The sequence below is a fragment of the Gracilinanus agilis genome, chromosome 4, assembly GCF_016433145.1.
Source record: "Gracilinanus agilis isolate LMUSP501 chromosome 4, AgileGrace, whole genome shotgun sequence".
Classification (NCBI taxonomy): domain Eukaryota; kingdom Metazoa; phylum Chordata; class Mammalia; order Didelphimorphia; family Didelphidae; genus Gracilinanus; species Gracilinanus agilis.
The window spans coordinates 869,971-887,837 of NC_058133.1; the positions used below are offsets into that span (position 1 = coordinate 869,971).

The following is a 17,867-nucleotide window of genomic DNA, read 5'->3' on the forward strand; positions in this document are numbered from 1 at the left end:
GCTAGCTCAGCCCAACAATATACCCAACAGGTGGGCACCGAGCCTTTGCTTAAAGACCTTTAAGGGACCCCTTCCAATGCAGCCAGTCTATGGCACAGGATGCCACATAGGCTCTTCCCAGTGCCAGCTCCTGGGAGCATTTTTCTCTTTTTAAGGATCTTTCTGACTTTCCTCCTGGGTACAGCTCCCTGGTGGGCTTCCAGAGGTGGTGCCTTGAGGCTTGGGTCCCAAGCTGGTGGTTCTTGCTGCCCTGGTTCATCCATCCTTCCTCCTGGAGAGCTGAGGCTCACTCCAAGCTTCCACATGGTGGTTTGGGCTAGAACCAGGGAGGGAACATCTGTGCATACTCCAAGGACCAGCTCTCGCGGGTGCAAGCTGACATACTGTCCCAGAGTCAACGGGGCAGAAAATGACCTCCCTGTAACTTCTGCCCACTTCTCCTCATTCGACTCTGGGAAGCCAAGGAAAGAAACGTCCTCCCTTCACATGGCCACTTGCTAGGCTGGCCAATCGCCCGGGCCTGGTTACCTACGGCCCACGTGTGTCTACGCCCACACAAACACGCCCACATCTGAGCCTCCTTCTCCCGTGTCTTCCAGCTGGAGCGGAGAGAACCTGGATGTGCCAGCACAGATGGGAAGAGAGACTGGGGGCTCCTCAGCTGCCAGGGCCACAGAAGGCTGTTCCCATGGCAGTGGAGGGAAGAAGCTCCCCACCAAGCCCCCAGGAAGTGAGCGTGGTAAGTGGAGAAGGCTCCTGATCCAGAGTGTGGCGGAAGAGGCGTGGGGAGAAGTGGGAGGGCCCTGAGTGAGGGAGAGACTGTTTGGGTTCCCTTTGAGCCCCACAACCACCCTGGGGGGAAGCCGAGGTGAAGTGTGTGTGCTTGGCTGCTGTTTGCCTCAGTTTCCTTCTGTATAAAACAGGATTAAAACAGCACCGTCTTAGAGTGCCCCCCCCCCCTCGCGCTCACCAGCCAGATGGCATCCTTGGCAACTGCGGAGGCAGCAGCGTAATTAAGTAACGACGTAAATCAAGAAGGAACAGATCGTTCTCCGTGAACCGGCAATTTAGTGGCGCAGATGCACGTGGACCTCGCAGGGATCCTTCGCTGGGGCAGCATGTGTGTGGGGAAGGCGGGAGGAGGGCGAGTTAGACTCGGATGTGCAGACCGGCAGGCTGTCCAGTGGGGCTCGGCTTCCCCCTGTGACCTCGCTGCTCTAGCTGTCCTGGGCGCCGTCTGCTCTCACGGCCGCCTTCCATCCTGTTCTACACTCGGTGGGAATTCTGTGCTTCCTGGGGCAAGTAAATGGCAATAAAGGTAAACTGAGGTACCTTCTCCGAGCCAAGTCCGTTTCTTAATGGTGATAGGGGCAACCATTACCAAAGCAGGGCAGACGAGCCACCTCGGGAGGGCCAGCCACCCCCAGAGGAGGAGGGGACCTTCTCTAGTGGGCCCGGCCCAGAGGGGTCTTGGTAGGTGGGCCAGGACTATCCTGAGCAGCAACACTGACCAGGGTGGGTGGCCTTCAGGTCCGGCTGATGGCGCCCCTCCAGTGAGGGGACGCTCCTGGTTTCACGCCCACCTGCACCCACAAGTCTTTGCTGGGGGTCACGACGAAAACTCCCAAACAGGAAAGGGCTGTGCTGGGTCTTCTGGGGCCAAACGAGGGGACGCCGGCCGGCACGAGAGAAGCGGACTGCGCCAGCTCTGCCGGGTGCCTGGGCCCAGGCTGAGCCGGGTGGCCGCGGAGCCAATTACCAACGAAACACGGCAGGACGTCCGCTATGCCGCCGCCGTAGTGCCAAGATGGTGGCAGTCAGTGCAGAGCGCACGGACGCTCTGAGGCCTTCCACGAGCATTATTAAGGGCCTCCTCTATGCCAGGCCCTGCACTAGCAAGAACTCGGGGAAGGAGAAGGTGAAAGCCCAGCACGCTCCCGGCCGTGACCAGACCCCCAAAAGGCAGACAGAAGAGAGGGAGAAGGGGAAGCCCCGGGAGCTAAGGGGCCTGGAGAGGCTCCCGGAGAAGGAAGGATCTGAGATTAGTCTGGAGGAAAACCAGGCAGGGGAGCCGGCTGGGGCAAATGCTTGGAGAGGGGAGAAGGGAGTGTGTGTGAGGAGCGGAGGCCAGATCACAGGGTTCGTAGAGGGACAGGATCTAAGAGCCGTGCCAAATGGGGGACGGCGTACCCGATGCTGGAGGCAAGTTGGACCTGGGAGTTCCTCTGGCTAGGAGTGGGGAGAGACGTGGGGTTGAGGCAAGGGGTGAGGAAGCACCGGGACGGGGACGATTCTGAGAGGGGCGGGGACGGGAGAAAGGACCAGGCTGGCCTCGTAGGCTTCTCCGCCACGGGCCGCCCTCGGCAGTCCAGGCTGTTCTCGGCTGGCTGCTTTTCCTTCCATCCCATCTAGTGTCTCTCCCCATCACGGGACCTCCCGGTCAGAATTCCAGGACTGTCCCTGGCCCGTGGAAACACGAGGGGACCCTTCTCGCCCTCAGCCTTCTGTCCAAGGAGAGGGGGACGTCCCTGGCCAGGCGCCGAGGGCAAGACCCTGGTGAGGGGCTGAGGAAATGGCAGAGGCTGGGTGCAGGGGTACAAGGCAGCCTCGCCGGGCAGCGCCTCGGGCTCGCAGTGCCGGGCAGCACAGTCAGCCTTGGCCTCGGGGGTCCTTGCTGTGAGGGAGAGCCGCAGCCCTGCCCCTTCCCCTTCCCCTTCCCCTTGGGGGGCCTGGAGCCTCCCTGGAGGGGGGGCACTAAGGGGAGGCCAACACGACCAGGAGGAGACCATCTGCTTGGACTCAAGGGGGCGGCTTCCAGGCCAGGCCTCGAAGCCATCTCTGCCGTGGAGAGGCCGCTCCAAGCCACGGCCACCCACGGCCACCCACGGCCGGAGAGCCGAGCCAAGCCACCAGCTGTCTCCCCTCAGGCCCCGAAGGACTCGGAGCCCAGGAGCCTTGGCAAGAGCCACCGTCCATAGGGGGAGATGCAGCCGGGGATGGGGGGGATGGGCGGCTTCCACAGGAGCTGGAGCCAGACATTTAAGCACCAGGAAAGAAAGTCCCGCCGCCGCCGCCGCCGCCGCCGGGGTCCTTGTCCGGTGGGTCAACAGCAGGGGCCGATGGGACGGGATCTGCAGCAACATGGAAGCCCCCCGGGGGGGACCTGGGGAACAGGCCGGGGGCCTCAGCCCCTTCCCGCTCCAGGGCTGCTCCCGGATGTGCGCTCCATGGTGTGTGTATCCACTTGTCTGGCCGCCCCCCCCCTTCCCCTCTCCTATCCCTCCCTCCCTCCGCTTCCCCAGAACTCCTGGCCAGCGCCCCATCGGCCGCGCCCCTCCTCACCTCACCTACGGACCTAAGGGAGAGAGAGGTTCGCGCAGCTCCGCCCTCTCACTTTGGGGGGGGCTCCAGGGCTTTGCCCGGGTTGGGCTTTCGTCCTTTCCAGCTCCTCTCCGTCACGTGACGGCTAATGCACTTTCTAAAACACAATACTTGGAGTTATTGGATGTTCATTTTCATCCCGCACCATCCACCCTCCAGCCAGCCAGGCAGCCAGGCAGCCATCTCCTGCGCTCCTCCTCCCCCTCCCCTTCTCTCCCGTCTGGGTCTCCAGCTTGTGTATTGGTTGGGAGGCAGAAGAGCAGTCTGGCCTAGGTCCTGGGGGTTTAGTGACTTGCCCACAGTCACTAGGCTAGGAAGTGTCAGAGGCCACATTGGAACCCAGGACCTCCTGGCTCTCTCCCCCGCGCCTATATCCGTCCCTCCGCCCCTCTGCCCTTTTCATCCACCCTCCCCGGTGCACCCGCGGGCGCAGGGGGCAGCCGGGCGGAAAGCGGAGAGCGGGGCCCAGGGGGAGACCTCGGTTTCATTCCCGGGGAAGGGGGTGGGGCGCGGGGGTGGGGGAGGGAGGCACCGCTCGAGATAGAGGAGGGGCACGCTGTGGCCACGCCCAAGTCTGCGGCAGTCCGAGAGGGGCGGGACGGCTCAGGGCGGCAGGGCGCAGGCGCGCGCACTTGACAGTCCACGCTGGGACGTGCGCGTGCGCGTACGCGGAGCAGGTAGAGGCGCGGAGGCCCAAGCCGGCGAACATGGCGGGGCGCTGTGGCCTGGGCTCAGTCCAAAGGACTGCGGCCTCGGCCGGCCCGGGACTGGGGCTGCTGCTGCTGCTGCTGCTGCTGGCGCCAGGCTGCGCAGGCACAGGGGCGGACAAACGCATCGAGGTAGGAAAGCAGGAGGGAAGGAGGACAGCGCCGGGCGGGGGCGGAGTCTTTGGAGGGGCGGGGCCCCTCGTTGAGGGAGGAGGGTGGCAGCGGGGGGCGGGGCCACCTGGGGCGGAAGGAGGGTCCTGAAGCCGCGCTCCTCCGCCCCCCACCCCACCCCACGCCCGGGGTCTTGCCTGGTGCGCCCCCCGGTGCCTCTCCACACCACCTCGGTTACCCCCTTGTCCCCGCCGTGGCCCTGGGAGGGGGCCGAGAGGGGAGCGTGTCCTGCCGGGCAGGGAGTGGAGGGGGGTGAGGGCCCGGCCCAGCGGGCGGGGCCAGGTGGGAATGCCTGAGGAGAGCTGAGGAATCCCAGCCTGTCTCCCCGGGTGTCCCTCCTCCGCCCTGGCCTTGTTTGGCTCCTGACCCACGCCACGAGCCTGGGCGTCCTCCTCCATGGGCCGAACCGGAGCGGCGCAGCCGACGGGTGATCCGGGCCGGAGCCCTCCCGTCCCCCCCAGCAGAGTCTGAGCAGGGCCCCCGCCACGGAGGGCGGGAACTGCAGAGCGGGGCCTGCCCGCTGCACCCAGTGGGGCCCCAGCCACCGGGAGGAACCGGATGGGGAGCTGGGAGCCTCGGCGGGGGTCCCTGCCGGCCCAGGAGGGACCCGGTCACCGCACAGGCGGGCCGTGCCCCAGCGGCCTGAGCTTGGACTCTCCGCCCCTCAGGGCCGGGAAGGATGGCCGTGGGTGGCTCTCCACGGTCACGGGGCACCCAGGGTTCCTCGGAGAAGCCCAGCCCAGCTTGTCACACGCCCTCCCAGAATCGCTATTCCCGTGCCCTGAGCCTCTCCGGGCAGCCCGAGGGCCCCCTTCACACTTGGCATTTGAGGGCGTGGACGGTTCTGCCCCCTGGAGAGTTTCCTTTCATCGGCCTCCCGTGTGCCCAGGCCGGGTAGGCTGCCTTTCCTGTGGCATGGCGGGTTCAGAGCAGGTTCTGAGAGCTGGGGGTGCAGACTCCCCACGGGAGGCGCCCCTGATTTCAGAGCTGTCTGCCTGGGCCGGGACGCCGCCTCCTCCCCTCCTCTGGGCCTTCCCCGCCTGCGCTGGCCTGTTAGTCCGGTAGCTTAGGGTGGTCCATCCATGCGCTCTCTCCATTAGGGTGGGGAAGGGCCTGGAGGGGAGGTCACAAAGGCCTTAGGCCCAAGGCCCGCAGAGTAGGGAGTCGCAGGGGGATGGGAGCCCCCAGCTCCAGACCCGGCAGCCCGCCGAGCTGCCATTCCTGCTGGGCGGTCCTGGCCGTCATGGTGGCGGTGGGGCCGGCTCCTTCCGAGCTTCGCCCTCGAGATGCTCCAGCTGTCTCACCCTTTTCGGTCTCTCTCGCAGGGTCAAGCAGAGCAGCTCTTCAAGAGTGGACACACGAACAACTGGGCCGTGCTGGTAAGGACGCTTCTGGGGGCGGGGGGTGGCGGCCCGACATCCTCCTCGCCGCGCCGTCCAGAGCAACCCCTTCTTTTCCGTCCACGTCCCACGGGGCGAGCGACGCTGGCCGTGCCACAAAGGGCTTTCGTGCCTGTCCCTGCCCTGTCTTGGCAGTGAGTGGAGCCTCCCTGCCAGGCTGTCATGGCGAAGCAGGGACGCCTTTGAAAGGTCATCAGAGCCTCCCTGAGGGAGGGGTCCCGTGCCAGTAGGGCTGGGCTTTGGTGAGCCAGCCCGGCTTCCCGGGGTCACCCCTGCCCCCATGTTTACGTTGTGGACCCCAAAGACATGGCCTGCATGAACTCAGTGAGGGGCAGGCCTGGAACGGCCCCCATAGAAAGTGCTGGGAAGTCTCTCTCCTGACAGCTCGCCCACATGGTATTGGGCGTAATGGGGGTGAAGAGGGGCCGAGGAGAGGCTCCCTGCACCCACGAGGATGCCAGCTCCAGCGCCAAACAAGGGCAGACCGACGTCAGATCCCCTGAATGTCTTCGGGGAAGGCCCTTGGGCGAGAGCACAGTCTGCCCAGAGAGACTTTGTCTCAGCTCTCAGTTCCTCGCACTTCCACCTTGAGGGCCCCTTCCCGGGCAGCTCTCCGTTCTCAGGATGCTCCGATGAAAGCACATAGCTCGGAAGAGCAAAGGTCCAGCAGAGGGTTCCTAAGCCGGCATTTGGCCCGGGGCCCGGATCAGGTCAGGCAGGATCTCTGAGGAGGAAGAGCGGGGCCTGGACAGACTTGGGACTGGGCTTGAAGTTGCCCCATTTCAGGCATGGAGAGGACTTTGACAGCCCCCGGGGCCAGCCTGTACCTTCAGGGGTCCCCCCCCCCCGATTTTGTTCGAGACCCTCAGGACGTGGGGAAGCCCTTGGCTCTGTGGCTGGCCATCCCACTTCGGGATAACTCATCCGAGCGTTTTCTGCCCTGCCCATGCTGGACTTTGCCTCTGCTTTGAGCTTTGCCCTCCGGGGCCAAGTGGGGCGAGTCTCTGCTCATGGGTGGCAGCCCTTTGGGCGCTCAGGGGCAGCGCTCACGGCCCTCGGAATCGCCCCTCGTCGAGGCTCTTCACCTTCCCGAGCAGCCCCGGCTTACGAAGTCGGTGGAGCACATGCCGATACCGATATCCGTAGCCTCCTGAGTCCTGTTTGCCTCCCCTTTGTCCTTCCGTCGCAGAGGGTTACCGAGGCAGAAAGGGAGGTTTTATTGTAAGGAAAAGAAAGTTACCAAAACGTCTAGAAAAACAAGTTCACAGACCCTGGGTTTAACCCGTCCTCCTGCCGTGGTCTGGGGATGACCTCCAGGGGGCCGGCATCGGGCCTTCAGAGAATGCTCCGGACCCCGTCTCACACCCTCCCCTCCCCGAGCCTGCAGTCTGAAGGACTGCCGGCCTCTCCTCCTTGGGGAGCTGATGTTTGGGGCCCCCTTTCCATCCGCCCGAGCCGGCGTCGTCTCAGCTTGTCCCAGGATTCTGGCCTGTCACGATCCTTTTGGATCCTGACTGTCGCCCGGCGTGTGGGGGCTCTTCTCCCCAGACTGCTCCTGTCCCCCGTCTCAGCTCGGGCCTGGCCTCCAGGAGGGGCTTCATAAATGCTTGTGGACCGACCCGAAAAGTGGGTCCCGAAGCCGTTCTGGAGATGGCTGTGACCTTGATGACTGGAACAGCCGCTTCTGAATGGACTTTGTGATGCCGTCTCAGCCGGCATTTCTCCGACTCGGGAAATCTAGACGAACTTTCTGCCAACCCTCCCAGAAAGGGCCCGGACGTGGCCTCTCCTGGCCTGTTGCCTTTCCTGGCTGTTCTCTGATTGGCCCTTAAGAAGGGGGGCGCTGTTGGAATCAGACTCCTTGGCCTTCCCTCTGCCCGCTTTTCCCCGGCCCTGGGCCATCTCCTGCTCCGACAGTGGCTTGGCCATCGCGGCTTCTTTCAGAGTCACGAGATCGAGTCCACCCGGGCCAGGCAACTCGTCCCTGACCAGGGCGGCCCCTTCCCTTTGCCCTCCCTTGCTTGGACGCCACCTCTCGTTTGTCGTGCCCGGGAGCCCTTCTTGGGCTCTCCTCCCGCTTCCCTTCATGGCCCCCAGCTTCTGGGGCCCCTCCGTGTCCCTCCCCTTGTGTGTCCCCGTCGTCCTCTCTCGGTGCGAGCAGCCTGGGAGGGTGCTGGGTGGCCTCTTCCCGGGCTCCGGCAGGCCTTTACAAGTTAAGATTTCATTTTCGTGCCGGGAAGTCCGGTTTGGTTCTGGCCCTTTCATCGTCTCGGCGAAATCGGAGCCTCCGAAGCTCAGTCCTGGCCTCGCTGGGCTTTGTCTTGGGGTCACAGAAGGCGTCGCTGCCCCGGTCCCGGCCTCTTTCCTTGGGATCTGGAAGCGGCTCAAGGGGCCAGAAATGGGCCGTCCGGATCGGGGCCTGCTGAGCAGACCCTGGCGGGACTCCTGGCTCGCAGCCGGAGGGGCTTCCCTCGTCCCTTCTTCAGTCCCGTGGAGGGAGGCGGCTGCTCCGGCTCCGGTTTGTTGAGGAAAAACGTTTTTGCTTTCCCTCCTCAGGTCTGCACGTCGAGGTTCTGGTTCAATTATCGGCACGTGGCCAACACCCTCTCCGTGTACCGGAGCGTCAAGAGGCTCGGCATTCCGGACAGGTAAGTGGCTCGCCGCACGCCGCAGCTTCTTCCCAGGCCGGGCTCGAGTTGGTGCCAGGGGGAGGCCCACCACACTGAGGAGGCCCCCGGGGTGAGGCCCGACATGCCAAGGAAGCCTCCGGGACTCCTCGGGGTCAGCCTCGGGGCTCGCGGCCTTGTCTCTGGCTGTCCCCCCGTTTGTACGGGCGCCCCCACCCCACACGTCTGCACACACAGACACACGTGTGCCCGGTGACCCCGCTGGCCTGAGCCCTCCTGGGGGGAGGGGCGCAGCATCTCCCGCCTCTAGGAGCCTGGCACGTCGTGGGCGATGGATTGCTCGGCGTCCCTGACCGTCACGGCCAGCTGAGTCCCCTGAGGATTTGTGCAGGACCCCGATGAGGACCGCCCTGCCGCCTGACCTGATCTCGATGGCGCCGCGGGGTTTTCCCGAGCGCCTCCTCTAGCGTTGCTTTCCTGTGATTCCCATTTATGGGGGGAGGCCGAGGGGCTTCTCCCTCCCTGAAGCAGGCGGGGGGCCGAGCTGGGGCTCTCCGCCCAGGCGCGGGCCCTCCGGGACCTCGGCCCGGCGCCCCCCTCTCCTGTCGCCGCTGCTCTGGAGGGCCCCGACGTCGTCTGCCCCTTTGGGTCCCTTGGCCTGACGGGAGGGAGGCCGGGCCCCGAGGCTGGCCTCCTCCCTGGTGCGCGGCTTCAGAGTGGAGAAGTGGGCAGACTGTGCCTCCGGAGTCTCCGCCGTCCCCTTTGCACCCCCGGCTCGGATGTCGATGGACGGTGACGTCCCGCCCCCTTTCCGAGTCCTCTCGAGAGTGCCGAGGCGAGCCTGGGGCGTCGTGCGGCCCGGCCCACAGAGCCGGAGTCTCTTCGGAGCGTGGCTCCGGGTCTCGTGGTCGGGCAGCCGAGGATAGTGTCCGTCCCATCTAGTGCCCCCCAGAGCTTCCCCCGAACCCCCTGCTGCTCCGTGTGTTGCCCTCCCGGGCCAGGAATGTCCGGCCACAGTTGGCTTTCTGGCCCCCCAGTGCAGGATGGCCGTGAGGGCGTGAAGCAGGTGATTGGAGGCTGATGGGGCAGACAAAGACGGGGAGCCCCTTTGGTGTTGTCCAGCTGCAGGGGCGGCCAGCCGGGGCCTGGCAGAGGGGGCCGGCCTCGGCCTTCGTGCTTCCCCTCGTCCCACGGTCTCACAGGAACGTCCTCACTTGCGCCGCGGTGCTCACTTGTTCTGAGTCACCCAGAAACGCCGTCAGGGACGCCCCCTCTTCTGCTCCTCACGTCGGCTGCGTCTGGTGTCGTGTCTGATCCGGGGCGCACCGTGGGGAGACTCTCTGGAAGGAAAACGGCCGAGCCGTGCTCTGGGAATTCCCTCGCGTGGGTTTGAGCCGCCTCTCCGGAGAAGGTTCGCTCCGAAGCCTCCCCGCCTGGAGTCACGGCTGTCCTTCCGCCTGTCCCCCCTCATCTCCGACCTGCCTCTTGCCGTGAGAACCCATCCCCCGGGCCTGCCAGGACGGCGTTGGGGACGAGCTCAGGCGCCAATGTCGGGGAAGTCCCCTGGCGTGCCGCTCACTGGGCCCCGGGCTGTGGGTGCGAGGACGAACGTGAGCCGCGTGATGGGACACGGAGGGCAACCTCGATGCGTTTGGGCCAGACTCGGCCCATCCCAGCAGGAGTGAGTTGGCCAGAGGCGGCTGGGCAGCGGTGGACAGAGCCTCAGGCCTCCGGGCAGGGGAGCTGGCCCTACATCAGCCTCGGACGCTTCCTGGTGCCGAGACTTTGGCGAGTCCCTTCATCCCCGTCTGCCTCGGGGCCGCCACTGTGGAATGGGGCCATCGAAGCATCCAGCCGGCAGGGTCGTGGGGAGAACGCGGCGAGACATCAGCGCTCTGTCACGCTGCCGGGCCCAAGCTTCTTGGGTTAACGTGAGGGGGCAGGGGAGGGCGCCCTCCGACGCCTGTCTGTCTGTCTGTCTGTCGTCATTTTTTTTAAACTCTCACCTTCCGTCTTGGAGTCAATGGAGTCAGTATTGTGTATTGGTTCCAAGGCAGAAGAGTGGTCAGGGCTAGGCATTGGGGTCAAGTGACTTGCCCAGGGTCACACAGCTGGGAAGTGTCTGAAGCCAGATTTGAACCCAGGACCTCCCATCTCTAGGCCTGACTCTCCATCCACTGAGCCACCCAGCTGTCCCCCGTTCTCAGGTCCCGGTGCTGGGAGAAGGAGGAGGTAGAGGCAGAAGAAGGGACCGAATTCCCAGTGGAAGTCTCTTGGTCCCGTGTCCCTTGTTCTCTTTGGGCTTCGGCGTTTAGTCGGTCAGCCCCTGTCAGGCCCCGGGACGAGGCTACGAAGGGCCGCATTTGGCCTCGGGGCTCCCAGGGAAGGGCGTCCTGGAGAAGACGACGACCCGCTTATTTCAGTGCCGCTTGGTCCACGGGCTCACCCAAAGGTGCCCAGACCCACCCGTGGAAGAAGGCCACCGTTGGCCGCGTTCAGTAAATCCCGGCTTGCGCTGATTTTCCGGCTCGTCCTTTAGTTCTGGAAAGGCTTTTGTGGGAATTTGGTGAGTAGAATCCATCTTCCCTGGCTTCATCCTTTAGAGCGACTGGAAGACTGCGTTTTTCACGGGAAACAAATAGGCCCTGAGGTTGCAGGCAGGACGGTTTTCCCAGGGGATCCCGACAGTGTTTCAGGTAGAAGAAAGAATCCCCCAACGGGGGGGATTTTGAAACGTTCCCTTCGAAGGTTCCCTCTCCCTCGGCCGAGGTTCTTCTGAACGACGATCGCTTTCTCCCTTCACGTTGAAACCAACCAAACTTGGGGAGCCCTCTGTGGCTGTTGGACAGGGTGCTGCCTGGGCGGGAATGCCAGGCGGGCGGCAATGCCAGGCGGGCAGGGCTGTGCCAGCTGGGCCCCACTCACAGAGCCCCTGGTTAAATGTTTTCCCCTTTCTACCATTCGGGGCTTGGTTGGTTGTTTTGCTCAGAAACGACGGAGAAAATGCCAAGAGTGAAGGTTAACCGGAAAAGCGCGCCATGCTTTTATGCTCTTTCCAAGGCCGGCTAGAAGGCGTCCGTGAGCAGCCGACTCGCTGCTGTTGTCTGCCCGAGGGTCAGGGTGGCCTGGCCGTTAGCCATCGTTTACATGGCTTTAGAGTGACCCCTCGCGTGCCCGACAGAGTTCTTCTGAGCCAAAACGTGCTCTGTGCGGTGTCCCGTTTCACTTCATAAACTTCTTTTCCTGGCGGCCCTCCCTGCCTCCAAATGGCCCAAGAGTCGGTGCATCCTGTTCAGGGCTGGCCTGTAGCGTCGCCGGTTGTTCGGCTCTGATGGGAGCTTTTTGTAGCGATCGTTTGCCGCCCCGTCCCTCGTCTTGGGCCCTGCCACGGCGACCACTCGGCCAAGAGGAAAGCTTCTGCTGTGGGCCGTGCGTCCTGGCGAATGGAAACACGGCCCTCGGACTGCGTTGGGGCCCAGGCTGACGCGCAGTCCTCCAGATGGGGCTGTAGGCGGGGAGCAGCCGGCCGGGACCAAGATGGCGGCATCCAGAAGCAGTGGGCCGAGATGGCCTCTTCTTTAGGCTTCGTGTCGAGGCCCGCTCGATCGCCCTTCTTCCTCCCAGATGTGGGCACGAGTTGGACAACGAATGCTCTCGTATAAAGACACTCAGCTGCCGACTTCTAGAAGGCGGAAGGATCCCTCGATCCCTTGTTAGCGTGAGTCAGAATGGGCCGAAGATACGATCTTGGAAGTTGGCAGTCCTGATTGCAAACAGAAATGGTGCCAATTCTCAAGAAAATCATGAGGTTTTAATTGGGAACTTTAGTGTGTCTTGAACATATGCAGGAGAACATTTTCTCCTCGATGGTAATCGCAGATGCTTCATTAATTAATTCTGTGCTTGGGCAGCCCAGCTTTATGGCTGAATAATCGAATTGTTGCCCTCTTTCAAGCCTCCGGCGTTTATTATCTAGGAGAGAGAGGAAAGATCACTTTGGGCTTCGGGTTAGCTGAACTTTTGAAATGTCGTTCCTTCGTTTTGTTCCCCTCTCGGGCACCTGAGAGCCTTCTTGTGCTCTTCCTGTGGACCCTGATGTCCCTGGACACCATCTCTAGTCTTGGCCCTGCCTTCTCTCGTGATTCCCAAAACAGAATGGCACAGTCGGAAGGGGTGATGGTGCCTAAAAAGATCCTCTTCGTAAGTACGCCCCAACAGTGGCCATTCAGCCCATTCCACTTTGGGACGGCTACCTCTGACTGCTGGAAAGTCCCTCCTCTCGAGCTTACATTTGCTCCAGTAAGTTCTGCCCTCTGGCCACTCACCACAAGCCACCTCCAGATCCGGAAGGCAGCCATCGTGCTTGCCCAGCGTCTTCTCTCCTACGGTTCCTTTATCTATCCAGAGTGCGTGAGCGGGAGGCCTTTTGCCATGGTGGTGGCTCTTGTCTGTGTAGCCGTTCCTAACCAGACCAGTGAATTGTCTGAGTTGTAACATGCCATCTTAGTGCATGGGGACCTGGAGGGAATCATCTAAGGCACTTTGGTTGGGCGGAATCCAGTGCTCTTTGATCACCAACAGCCACCACCAAGCAACAGCCCAATGGTTACCTCATGGGCGATGGTGATCTTTCATTGCCTTGTGAGCTGGTAAAGTTATGGTCTGTCGAGGAATAAATATTGTTTGTGAGACCCTGCTTGTTTGTTCCTTATGGATACTCTCATTGGGATGCCCTCGCTTCAGGGGGGTTTGGGGAAGCCGTGAGGAAGCCTGGAGACTGGAAGTTACTGGTAGTTTCTTGGGCATTAGTAAGGTTTGCCATGTTTTCAGTGCCTTTGATCTTTTCCCTGTATGAGGCCCCTCAGCCCCCTCCAAGCAGGTTATTTCCAGCATGGTTCTCCACACACACACACACACATACACACACACACACCTTTTTTCTTTTTGACATTCATTTTCAAAGTTTTAGTTCCAAATTCTCTCTCTCCCGCCAGCCTTTCCCCTTCCCACTGAGAAGGCAAACAGTATGATATTGATGATCCATGTGAAGTCATACAAAACATTTGTCCACATTAGCCATATTGAAAATGAAAAGAGTCTGCAACAGTCTGCATTTGTTGTCCCTCCATTCTCTCTCTCGGGGGGGGGGGGGGCGCGTTTTTCATCCAGAGTCCTTTGGAATGGCCTTGGGTCCTTGTTTTGGTCAGAGGAGCCAAGTCCTTCACGATTGATCATCGTTGCAGTGTGCCTGTCTAGTGTACGTGTTCTTCTGGTTCTGCTCCCTTCACTTTGCATCAGTTCATACAAGTCTTCCCGGGTTTTTCTGAAACCAGCCTGCTTGTAAGGAAGACTTTATAGTCTTCCATCACATCCTATACCACAACTCATTCAGCCATTCCCCAGTTGATGGGCATCCTCTCAATTTCCAGTTCTTTGCCACCACACATAGAACTGCCATATAGTTTTGCACATCTGAGCCTTTTCCTTTTTCTTGCATCTCCTTGGGGTATAGCCAGTGGTGGCATGCAAGGTCAGAAGGGGGAGAGGGGGGACTCAATTTTATAGCCCTTCGGGCATTGCTCCAAGTGGATGGATCAGTTCAAGGCTCCACCAGCCATCTGAGAAGCGTTTCCTCTTTACTTTGTAGAACTCCTCTTTCGTCCTTAAATGGCCTTGGGGTACCCTGCCCTTAGTAGATCTTCATTAGGGACTGCATGATAACTTGCTGGCTATTCTTTAATCTGGTTTTCCTTTCGATTCCTGAGATGGAACTGGTCATAATCACCTGCCATCTTTCTTTCTAGGCAAGCTTATGTTCCACTTGGTACCTTTGCTTTCTGGCCTCTTTGGTTTCTGCCTTGGCCACAGTTCACTTTGGTTAAACTCCTGGATAAAACGATTGTAGCTGGAGGCCACTCAGCTTTTGTTATTTGGGGAGATATTCATGACTCAATTTGAGAAAAAAAGCTAAACTATTGTTTCTTCTGGAAGTTTTCTGAGTTTTATCTCCTTTGTGACGCCCCCCCCCCCCCCATCCAGCAAGCGTCTCCCCTGGTTTTTGGTATCAGTGTTTGTATTTTCTGTGGATCTGATGCCCTCTGTAGACCAGGATCTTCTCTTACCCCAACTCTGTGCTCATCCTGTTGCACATCTTTGCTCCTGCCCACAATCGTGTCTCAGTACACGCTTGTGGAATGAACTAAGCTGAATAGTAGTGGTGTTCCAGGCTCAAATCAGTGATGCTTTTCCACCCAAGTGTTTGTGGAATGAATTTTGAAGGTTCCAATTCTTGGATGAGAAATTCAGCTCAGTTATAATGGATATTAAAAAACTGATACGGCGCCATGTACCCTAATGGGTATTTTGGCATTAATCCACGGCAGTTTAGGGATCAGTCTCCATCTATGCCTTTGTTTTTTGTATACTTGGTACTTGTGCAAGTGTTAAAATGAATGGTTTGGCTAAATATATGACAATTATAAATCTTTTATTTACAAAAGAGATGGAAAGATTGAAAGTAGAGAAATACAAAAGGGTAGAGAAGACATTGGCCTTTCTAACTAAATATTGCTCTGGTGCTTGACTCAGCCAGGACTTGTTAACCTTCAGTCAGAATTAAACTCTCTCCAGAAGATAGGAAGGAAAAACCAGCCATCCACTTACCCAAGTTCCCCCCAAGAGGCAGGTTAAGACGATGACTTGAGCTGAAGGTGACTCCTGAGGCTGACCTTTGTGATAATTGGATTAAGTCTACACTGCCCATCTTCAGATTTAATCACCAAAGGTGAGAACACCTCCAATTCTAACCCACTTGTGCTAGAGTGGGTGACGAATTAGAGTCAACTGACTGCCCCCTAGGCAGTCCAAGAGAAGCGTCTGTTGTGATTGGACAATCAGAAGAAGGGTAAGAGAGGACTTAAATGGCCCCTCCAGGATCCGAAATGGAATTACAATTCTGGCCCAGATTAAAACAAATTGTGCAATGGCAGAGAAGCATTATTGTCAGCCATGAAAGCTTGCTCTGATATGCCTGAAAGCTAGTCAGAGTTTGAGGAGACCAAACAATATGCCAATGAAACCCCCTCCCATTTTATGGACAGGCTCATTGAGGTGGGCAACATATATATGGACTTTGATTTGACCGGAGAACGGGATATTAGACAAGTATGTAGACAATTCCTTGAGAATTCTTGCAAAGTAGTCTTTGACTACTTTAAAACTGACTGCCCAAACTGGGAATCTATGAATCTTGAGGAATTGAGGAGAGTAGCATCTTATGTTTTTAAGGGCTGTGCTCAAAGTTGTGAGGAAAATAGTGACTCAGTAGAGGATTTAAAGGCAGAAGTTAAAATACTAAGAGAAAACCTGAAAAGATGGGGAGAGACCATAGATCTTCTCCAAGAATCTAACTATCAATCCCTTACCTGCCACTTCTGTGGGAAAAAAGGCCACATAATGATGACCTGTAGGACTTGGTTAAGAGTAAACAGAAATAACACCCAGTTGAATAATAACTATAGAAATGATGATAGGAATAATAATTATTATTATTCCAGAAATCGCAACTTTAGGAGTGATAAATATGCTAGGAATAAAAATCAGGAAGATGATAACTCATACACCCATAACTTATTCTGAGTTGATCCAGGTGTTTTTTCAAACACCCTCTTCAGGGGGGATTGCATTTTTATAAAAATCCAAGTTTTAAAATTTTGTTGGAGAAAATTTTCAGGAAAAGAAGTCTGCTAATGCTTTGAAACCAGAAAATGGACTATTTGCCTGCAGAAACCTACACTGAATCAAGATGATTCAGAAAAGATGCCTGCATAAATCTACACTAAATCAAGATCCAAAATGAACTTTGGGGTGCAACTAATTGAACTTGATTGAGGAGATTGAACACAATTATTTTGAATTGTAAACTCTTATTCCAAAGGGGATTGCCCTCTAATTGGCTTTTTGTCAGTGCGTCTAGCAAAACATTGATTTTGCTCTTTCTGTCTCTTCTACTTACCTCATCTCTAACTATTGTAGTTAGAACTTTAGGGGTACAAGATTATGTCAAATGATCAAATGGGGAGACCAGTCTCCCAAATGATCACGGGGGGATTGTGATAATTGGATTAAGTCTACACTGCCCATCTTTAGATTTAATCACCAAAGGTGAGAGCACCTCCAATTTGTAACACACTTGTGCTAGAGTAGGTGACAATCAGAGTCAACTGACTGCCCCCTAGGCAGACCTATGAGAAGCGACTTTTGTGATTGGACAGGCAAAGTAGGAGGGAGGAACAGGAAGCATAAGTGACCCCTTTAAAAAGAGGGAGTGGAGTGAGTGAGGGGGTTTCTGGTGAAAAGCGCAGCTGGTGAAGGAGGTCTTCTGGCTCTTCTGGTCCGTGGAGGTGGTGAGTTTAAAGACTGACTGAATCTTCTTGAACTTCTCTTAAGGAACTTCCTTAATATACTCTGTGAATGAAGTTTTGCTTCATTCACTTCCGGGCTTCTGGCCCTCTAGCTCGGCTGAGGGTTAATTAGATCTACCTAGATTAATTAGAGTATCATAGTAAATTACCTACTGAGTTAGATTCTTATTTCCTCTCTCTCTTCTTAATTGTAAATAAACTTCCATAAAAGTCCATTTTGACTTGAGATTATTCTTAATTGAGGATTGATAATAGTTCAGTCCTCTGGTGACCATCTTTTAATATATTGAACCCCCCCCCCCCAAAAAAAAAAACCCTTTCCCCCCTTACACCTTCTTCTTGGAGCTGACTTCCTTCTTGGAGAGACTCTTTTCATGGAGTTCACTCTCCACTAGGCTCCGCTTCCCCAGACTATTCAGGGCTTGCTTTTAGGCTGACTTCTTGTCTCCTCCCCTCCTCACAGGGGCCAATCACAGCTTCCAAATTGTCTAGCCCTGCCCAGGGGGCAGTGTTTGTGGGAACCAGTTGGCACCTTCTGGAGGGGTGAATACTCATCAAAAGGGTTCACACTTTCTGAGGGTGTGAACAAGTTTCTGACTGAGTTAGAAAATAGGGTGGAGCTCTCCAAGTGTCTTGCTGGCTTCTCACCTAGCACTAGGGAGGGTGTGAATTCACTAAGTGGTTTGTGAGCTCCTCCACCTAGTTCAGGCTTGTGTTCATTCAAAGTGGTTGTTAAGCAAAGTGTTCACTCCAACTAGGTCAGGAGAACCAAGAATTCCCTTTTACAGTCGGCAGTTCTACTCTCCTGCTTTGCAAAGTATCTGTCTTCTGGAAGAATTCTAAGCAGCGATTGTAAAGCAAGTTCTAAGTAGATTTTATTTTCTGATCCTTTTCCTGATAGAGTTGGCCATCTGCCTGGAACAGGTTAGATGGAAACCTTGGCTCAAGGGAAGTCGGATCCATGCCTCGAGAGGCTTTTGCTTTATTGAATGGAGAACTTTATGTAGTTCTCCTCCATAGCTGTGGTCTTGCTTCTTTTCTTTTATCCGTAACTCCTAGAATGTGAGAAAATGAGAAATGGCTGAAGTGACCTGGAGCGCGACCGTTCATTGGGCAGTCGTGGATGGCGTGGTTGCCCCTCCCCGTCCAGGATGCCAA

General features: G+C 57.7%; 1 long non-coding RNA gene across 1 annotated transcript; it reads left to right on the top strand.

Moving 5' to 3' along the window:
* The first annotated feature begins 586 nt into the window (after positions 1–586).
* On the top strand, positions 587–1,332 carry LOC123246950. Its single transcript, XR_006506126.1, has 2 exons — positions 587–739; positions 924–1,332. It is a non-coding gene; the product is annotated as an uncharacterized LOC123246950 (long non-coding RNA).
* Positions 1,333–17,867: the final 16,535 nt, after the last annotated feature.